Here is a 7,209-nt window from a genome sequence, read left to right on the forward strand (position 1 = left end):
TAAATTGCCCTCATAAACAATTGCAAATGCACTGCGAGAAATTACAAGAGAGTTGTCAACTTTAATTGAGGTCTAATTTAAACAGAGTTCAGAAATAAATATAAATAAATAATATGAAAATTCATTAACTACAGGTTTTTTTTTGTTTGTATGTATGTTTAACTTAAGTTAAGTTATTGATTTTATTTATCTATTAAAATTATAAATGAAATTAACTTAAATAATATGAAAAGGAACTTCAAATTATAAATGGAGTTAAATAAATAAGGTAAAAACTCATTAACTAAAAACAATTTTTGTATATATATATTATTTAGGTTAATTTATTAATTTCATTTGCAATTTGAAAAAGATTTCTTAATATGTTTGGCTACAAAATTGGTATATTTTGCACTCAAGGGTATATTTGGTATATTTTGCGCTCAATGGTATATTTTGCATATAATGTATAGCATTATAATGTATAGCAATATACCAAAAATCAATATCAGAATACCAAAAAAAACCAGTATATTTTCAGTATTTTCAGTATTTGGTATATTTTGCGCTCAATGGTATATTTTGCATATAATGCTATATCAATATACCAAACATCAATATCAGTATACCAAAAATAACCAGTAAATTTCCAGTATTTTTTAGGAATATTTATTTGGTATATTTTAAAATGTATTCAAAATGAGTAGCGGGTATGTCATAGTCGAGCATACTCGACTGTAGCTTACTTAACAAAGTTAACGAAGCTAAATTTCTATTAGTACATTAAATATGAAAATCATATTATAAATAAGTTTAAATTAAATGAAACTCAAATCTGAAGATACCAAAAAGAACTTCAATATTATAATTAAACAAAATATAAATTCATTTTGAATAAAACTAAAGTAATAATAAATTACACCTTTGAAAATTAGAATTTATATTTTATTCCATGCTACATTAAATACATTACACATTTGTAAAAATTCGTACAATTATTATTTAATTGCATTCTTTCAAACGGCTTCAACGGCCAATTATCTTGTGACAAATTGAGCCAACTATTTTTCTGCGAGTGTTTTAATAGCACAATTGAAATTCCGATTGCAATTTTAGCCTTTTGCCTTTGAGGGGTCAACGACGTCACTGTTTTGGTAATTAACAACAGCACACACACATACTGTGGGAGGCCACAACTGTTTGGGCGTGTAGCACAAACACACACACACACACACACACACACACATACGTGCAACCACAAGCATTCACACACACACAAACAGTTAATAATTGCAAGCCACAGAGACAACTATTCGCTTATGAATTTGCAATTGAAACGCATCGAGCAAGGTTTTCAATCATTTGCCGTTATGCCAAATGGGAAAACTGTTTGTCGCAATTACCAGTTGTTAACCTCCTGTTACGCCCCATTGTCCACTACCGCCCCCGCCTCTGCCCCCGCTCCACAAAGGAGCAGCTATCATTGCGACGCTTTGAAGTTGCGTCCCATTGACATGTGGTCAGTTTTCCCTCTGTGCAAAGCTTGTTGTCACAACTTGTCACACAGTGACTGCCAAAGACAACTGCCACTTGCAGACGTCACTTTGATTATCAATTTCTGTATTTCCATCTGACAGTTGTGCGTAAACAGACGCCTTTCTATCTAAATTGTTTTAAATAGCAATTTATTCATCAAACTGTCTGACGCATGGCTTTACGCACTGTGCGTAGGAAAGAGACAGAGGCATCGCTTCCTTTGATGACCAATTTGATTGGTTTGTTGCTTGGCTAAGCTTTTGCAAAGCTTGTTCAGCGCCATCTATTGCAAGCAATGTGCAACACGCACATTCAACAGGCAAAAGCTTGGATTCAAAGTGCACACACAACACTTGCCTACATATATGCGTATGTATGTAGATACAAGGAGAAGAATAGATATGTATGTGTGTGTGTATATGTATGTCACATACAGAGCAGCTGTGACCGCAGCACTTTTAGTTAGGGCAAGGTCAAGCGCAAAATGATGAGCAGCGAATTCAATTGCAATATGTCAATGAGCGCGCAATTATTTATTAATGTGACAAGCTTACAAAATTATGTTAATGGGGCAGCAGCAATGGATGATTGCTTTATATTTAATGCAGTGCAAATGCCAAATTTGTCCTCTGCTGTTTTTAAGCTATCCGGCAACGCTTGCTATTTGCAAATGGCAGCCATTCAATGATCAAGCTTGCTATGCATTTTTTAACAGACTGGCAACTTTCGTATTAGAACATATTTACTTATTAGTTAGGCATTTGCTTTGAGAACTGCAAGGAAGAAGTAGCGTGTAAGAGGATGCCCAACGAGAGGATGCAATTAGTGTCGAGTGGTCATCAAGTTGCACTACAAAACTGAGCTGTGCAGGGATATCGGGTGTCTGGTGTCAGGGGGTTTGTGGAGCAGCAACCCAACGCATGTGGTCACTGCCACCGCTGGCAACAGCTGGTGACGCCCACGCACGTCAAAGGATGGGAAATGCCAAAGCGTGGGCGAAGCGATTGTGGAGCGTGTGGGCAAGATGGCACAATGCAACTACAAATGTTAAAGAGAGCAAGAGTGAGACCGAGAGTGAGAGCGAGAGTGAGAGCGAGAGTGGGAAAGAGCGAGCATAGAATGAAGCTTAGCACGTGCGTATGCAAGGCAACTTCTATGTGTGAGAGAGTGTGGTGTGGTGTATGCTTGTGTGTGTGTGCGGTGAGTGCAATTGGGCGGTTCCCTAGTGTTCTTGTTGTTGTTGTTGAATAGTTTCTCTTTGCCTGCGTCTTGTGACCTTGTGCATTGCGTGGCGCTGGCTAAACATTTATGTGTCCGTTAGTTTCTCCATTTGGCATATGGCGAAACTGTGGAATTGATAAGTTGTTGTTGTAGAATATCATAATAATCTCAAATACATTTCATTAATTGCGAAAAATGATGAAAATACATTTTTTCTATGTGTAATGCAAATAAAATGCAACGCAATTTGATTTTAGTGCGGGGGCATGAAGTGAATGTGTGTGTAATCTCATTCTATCAAACATTCAAATGTCAGTGTGTGTGTGTGTGTGCTTATAAACAAATGGCGAATAGAGGCGGCAAACAAATTTGCACGTTAAGCGCAACTGTGAAATGATTTTTTGAAAGCTTTCCCTCCCCCACTCTTCGCTCTATCTAAACAGTTCGTCACTGTTGCATTTGTTTTTATCGCTGAGCGATTACGCCATTGGCGCCATAAAAGGAAAAAATAATAAAAACAAACGAATATACATACATGCATATATGTAAGTATAACAAAAATAAAGTCAATTATAATGAGTACTTAATTTGTTACGGTTGTAAATATTATATACTCAATACATGACATCTGTATGTATTTGAATGACAGGCACTGTAATTTTTACGCCCGATTGCATTTCATACACATTTGATAGTTTTGAGATCGCTTTTATATAAGACTTGGCAAAATTATGAACCACATACATACATACATACAAGCACTTATATGCGATATATATAATATTTAAATTGGGGTAGTTCTGAGTGCATGGAAAACTTGTTTTCATTATTGCTGTTAACCGATTAGATTAGATAGTATTTAACATTTTAAAGCGATTAGATATGCCTGCATTTGAATAGAATTCGATGACTTGAACCTATTTGGCTAAAACCAGGGACTGTAACGTTAAAAATAGTTATTATAAAAGAAACACTGAATTATTTTTCAATATTTATCAGCAAATTAAAAGATTCAAATTCTATTTATTATTTATTTTGATTTTTAAAAAAAGAAATATAGTTGAAATGGGTGGAATTGAATAAGAAAAAAACAAGAAATCAAGTTAAAATGGTTGGAATTAAATATAGATTTATTTGCTGTTTTATATTTTAATAAAACAAATGTTAAGTATATAGTTGATTCTTATTTTTATTTATTTCAAACTTACAAATAAGAATAATACATTTAATTAAAAAAATATAAGCTCATTAAAAACTCTTCCCTAACCATGTTTTAACTAGCTTTTCTAAATGTACATACTTAAGCTTTTACCGCCATCAGTTGAGATCAGCTGTTCATTATCTGTGCCTTGGCTAACACATTTCGCTATCATAAAATTATATTAAAAATGCACAGCTCTCAAAAATAGTGCCAAGAAACTGTGAGTTATTGATTATGAGTACCTCGCTGAGCACACAGAATACACAAACATACAAACTTTTGCTGATGCACCCAACAGGAATTTATAGAATTTCATTTGCAGCAGCAAAACAAAAACAAAACAAAAAACAACATTTATGAAAAATAAATCTAGTTTCGCTTAATGAAATTGCCTGGCAAAGTTCACCGAGGAAGGCAACTAGCGGGCAGCGGCTTTTGGCAGCATCCAAGTCCGACTGGGTGATTTACATAGTGCGAGAATGTACTCGAGTATATGTACATACATACATACATATGTATACATGCATGTATAGTGTGTACATATGTATCTACTTCATCTGTGCGGCGTTATAGAAAAGCAAATACAGTTGACAACTGACGACAGCAGCGCACTAATACACTAGCACAACCCTGTGTTGAATTTCAATGTGTGTGTGTGTGTCTCGTACTAATGCATTTTGATACTGGCCTTGAACGTGAATTGCATTTGCGCAAAAAATCTGATGAGAGAGTGTGGCGTGAGCAAGCGAGCACGCAAACACACGAGCAAGTGGGACAGATAGCGAACAAGAGAGAGAGTGTGTAGAAAGAGCGAAGAGAAGTACATACGCACACACACACTTACAGTCCTCAGCTGAAAACGGGCTGCAATGTTGTTCGCTTGCACTCACTCACGCTGTCTCGCACTATATCGCCATACTGCACTAGCACATGCACAAGCATGCATCGCATTGCCCAACTAAATATTCAAAGCAGTCTCAAGGTTATCGCACACACACATACTACACCACAAACAGATGTGTTTGTACATACACTGTACATAGTATGCACATAGTTATGTACATAGGCACGTTCTCTCTTGCACTAGCAATGTGCTTGTGCTTGTGCTTTCCTTTGCCAGTTTCTTCTTGTTATTTTTTCCTTTTTGGTAACCGAAAAAAGCTCAAAACTTTCCAACTGCATTTCCCAAAGATCTGGGAGGCCATCATATTACTAGCACGATTTTTACCTACACAAACATGCATTTATACATACACACTATACATGACACATAGTTTATTTCTCCTGCTTCGTTGCCAAAAATAACGTAGCAATTTTTGTTGTTTTCGCTTGCCTACGTTTCTATCTTCGCTGCCGTGTGGGTGTAAGGCATGTATGCATGTGTAGTTTTTGTGGAACACCATTACTGTGGGTGAGTGGAAAGAGCGAGAGTGGATCTTTATTGATTTGTAATAGTAAAACGTTCTTAGTGACTTTTTAAATACAAGCTATATACATACATACTTAATATTTGCATATACTACTTTCGTTGTGTTTGTTGACTCTGATGACCTATTTCTTTTTCACTAAAATCGCAAAGTATTTTCTGAGATTACAATCTACTGTGTAAGTAATGTCAATAGAGCTAAGAAGTCGGTTGAGCTGCAGTCAATGGCTCATTTAGTGGGCGGGGGTGCAAACGAATAAGCTCTCTCCCTTTCACTCTCTCACCCAAGCGCATGCAGTGCAGAAAATGTCAAAGTTGAGCGAGCAGCAAAAGGAAATGAAGAAACCAATTGCAAGCTGCAGGCGAAATGTGACAAATGAAAACGAAATGAATATCATTTGATTATCCAGCAAGCACACAACAATCATAAAAATGCACATAAACATGCATACATACAAATGGGCAGCATTGCATAAAACACACGCCCCCCTGCCCCGTCTTCAAAAAGCATCGTGTGTGGGCTTTTTAGCACTTGCGAAAGCGAAACATGAAAGCGAAATTTCTGGCACATATTTCAAATGTCGACTGCAGACAACAAGTCGCACTCGCACTCGCACTCTTCGCACCACCGATGGATGATTCATCACACTGTACAGTGCAAAAAGAGAGTGGTGAGTGAGTGAGCGTCCCTCAAAGAGAGCAATAGAAGAGAGAACGCACGCTAACTGGCTGTGTTTGTGATTGTGCCATTTCATAGTCATATAAGGCACAAATACAAGCGCACACATATTCACACCGCCCCCATTGCCCAGCAGCAGCAGCTGCAGCAAAAGCTTTCAAACCGAATGCATGTGGCCGGTTGGTCGCTGCTCGCTCTCTCGAGTGCGCTCTCTCTTGCTCTCTTTCGTTGAATTCAGTTTAGTTCGCTTTCACACAAGCACACGAATGTACAGTGTACAGCAGAGAAACAGACAGAGGCAAGTTTCAAGTTCACTGTCAAGGTCACCTACTCTTGACATGCGCTGCAAGGGCTGATTTGCAGCAGCAACGCAACGGCAACAGCAGCAGCTTCGTCAACCAGTGTGGCAAGGCAACCAAGAGGCAAGCCTGCTGTGTACTAAGTACTCGGTATACGTGCCCTACAGTGCTTGCAAAATATATATGTGCACCCTTCTCCACATAGTTTTGTTATTGTTCCGCCACTTTTGCTCAACGCATACAGAATTTATAATAGATACGCGTCTCCTCTTTATATACAACGTAGAGAGGAACACACACATATAGTTCTCACTGTACTCTCTGCATGTATTTTCTGCTGTTTGCTGCGCTGAGCCAAGTTTTTCGATTTCAACTGCCCTTTTCCCACCTTTAGTTTGTATATACATACATACATATGTATGTATGCACCGTAATATTTATGCCAATTTTGTATAGTAAACAAATATTTTTGGCTAATTTTTGCACGCTATTGCGACCCAATTGTGTTTACCCACTGCATATATTTTTCACGGGGCGTATGCTTACTCTAATGTGACATTTCGCTTTACTTTATGATAAACAGCAAAAAAGAGTTTCCTGTTTAAAGCTCAAACTGTCAAAGTTGTAAGAAAAACGGTTCCCTTTTGTTTGCCACAGTGACTCAAAGCAAGCAACTAACACACACACATGCCGCTTCCAGTTAGTTACATAGCTTGTGTTTAGTATATAAATCACACACGTATACGTAATGTGGTTGGTACCCAGCAGGAATAGCACAGATTTTGAAAAAAAAAATATTTTATTAATCATATTGTATTTTTATTTTTCCATATTTTGTATTTTTATATAAGTTTTTAATTATTATTTT

Source organism: Drosophila sulfurigaster, chromosome 2R, assembly GCF_023558435.1.
Source record: "Drosophila sulfurigaster albostrigata strain 15112-1811.04 chromosome 2R, ASM2355843v2, whole genome shotgun sequence".
In the NCBI taxonomy this organism is placed as follows: Eukaryota; Metazoa; Arthropoda; class Insecta; order Diptera; family Drosophilidae; genus Drosophila; species Drosophila sulfurigaster.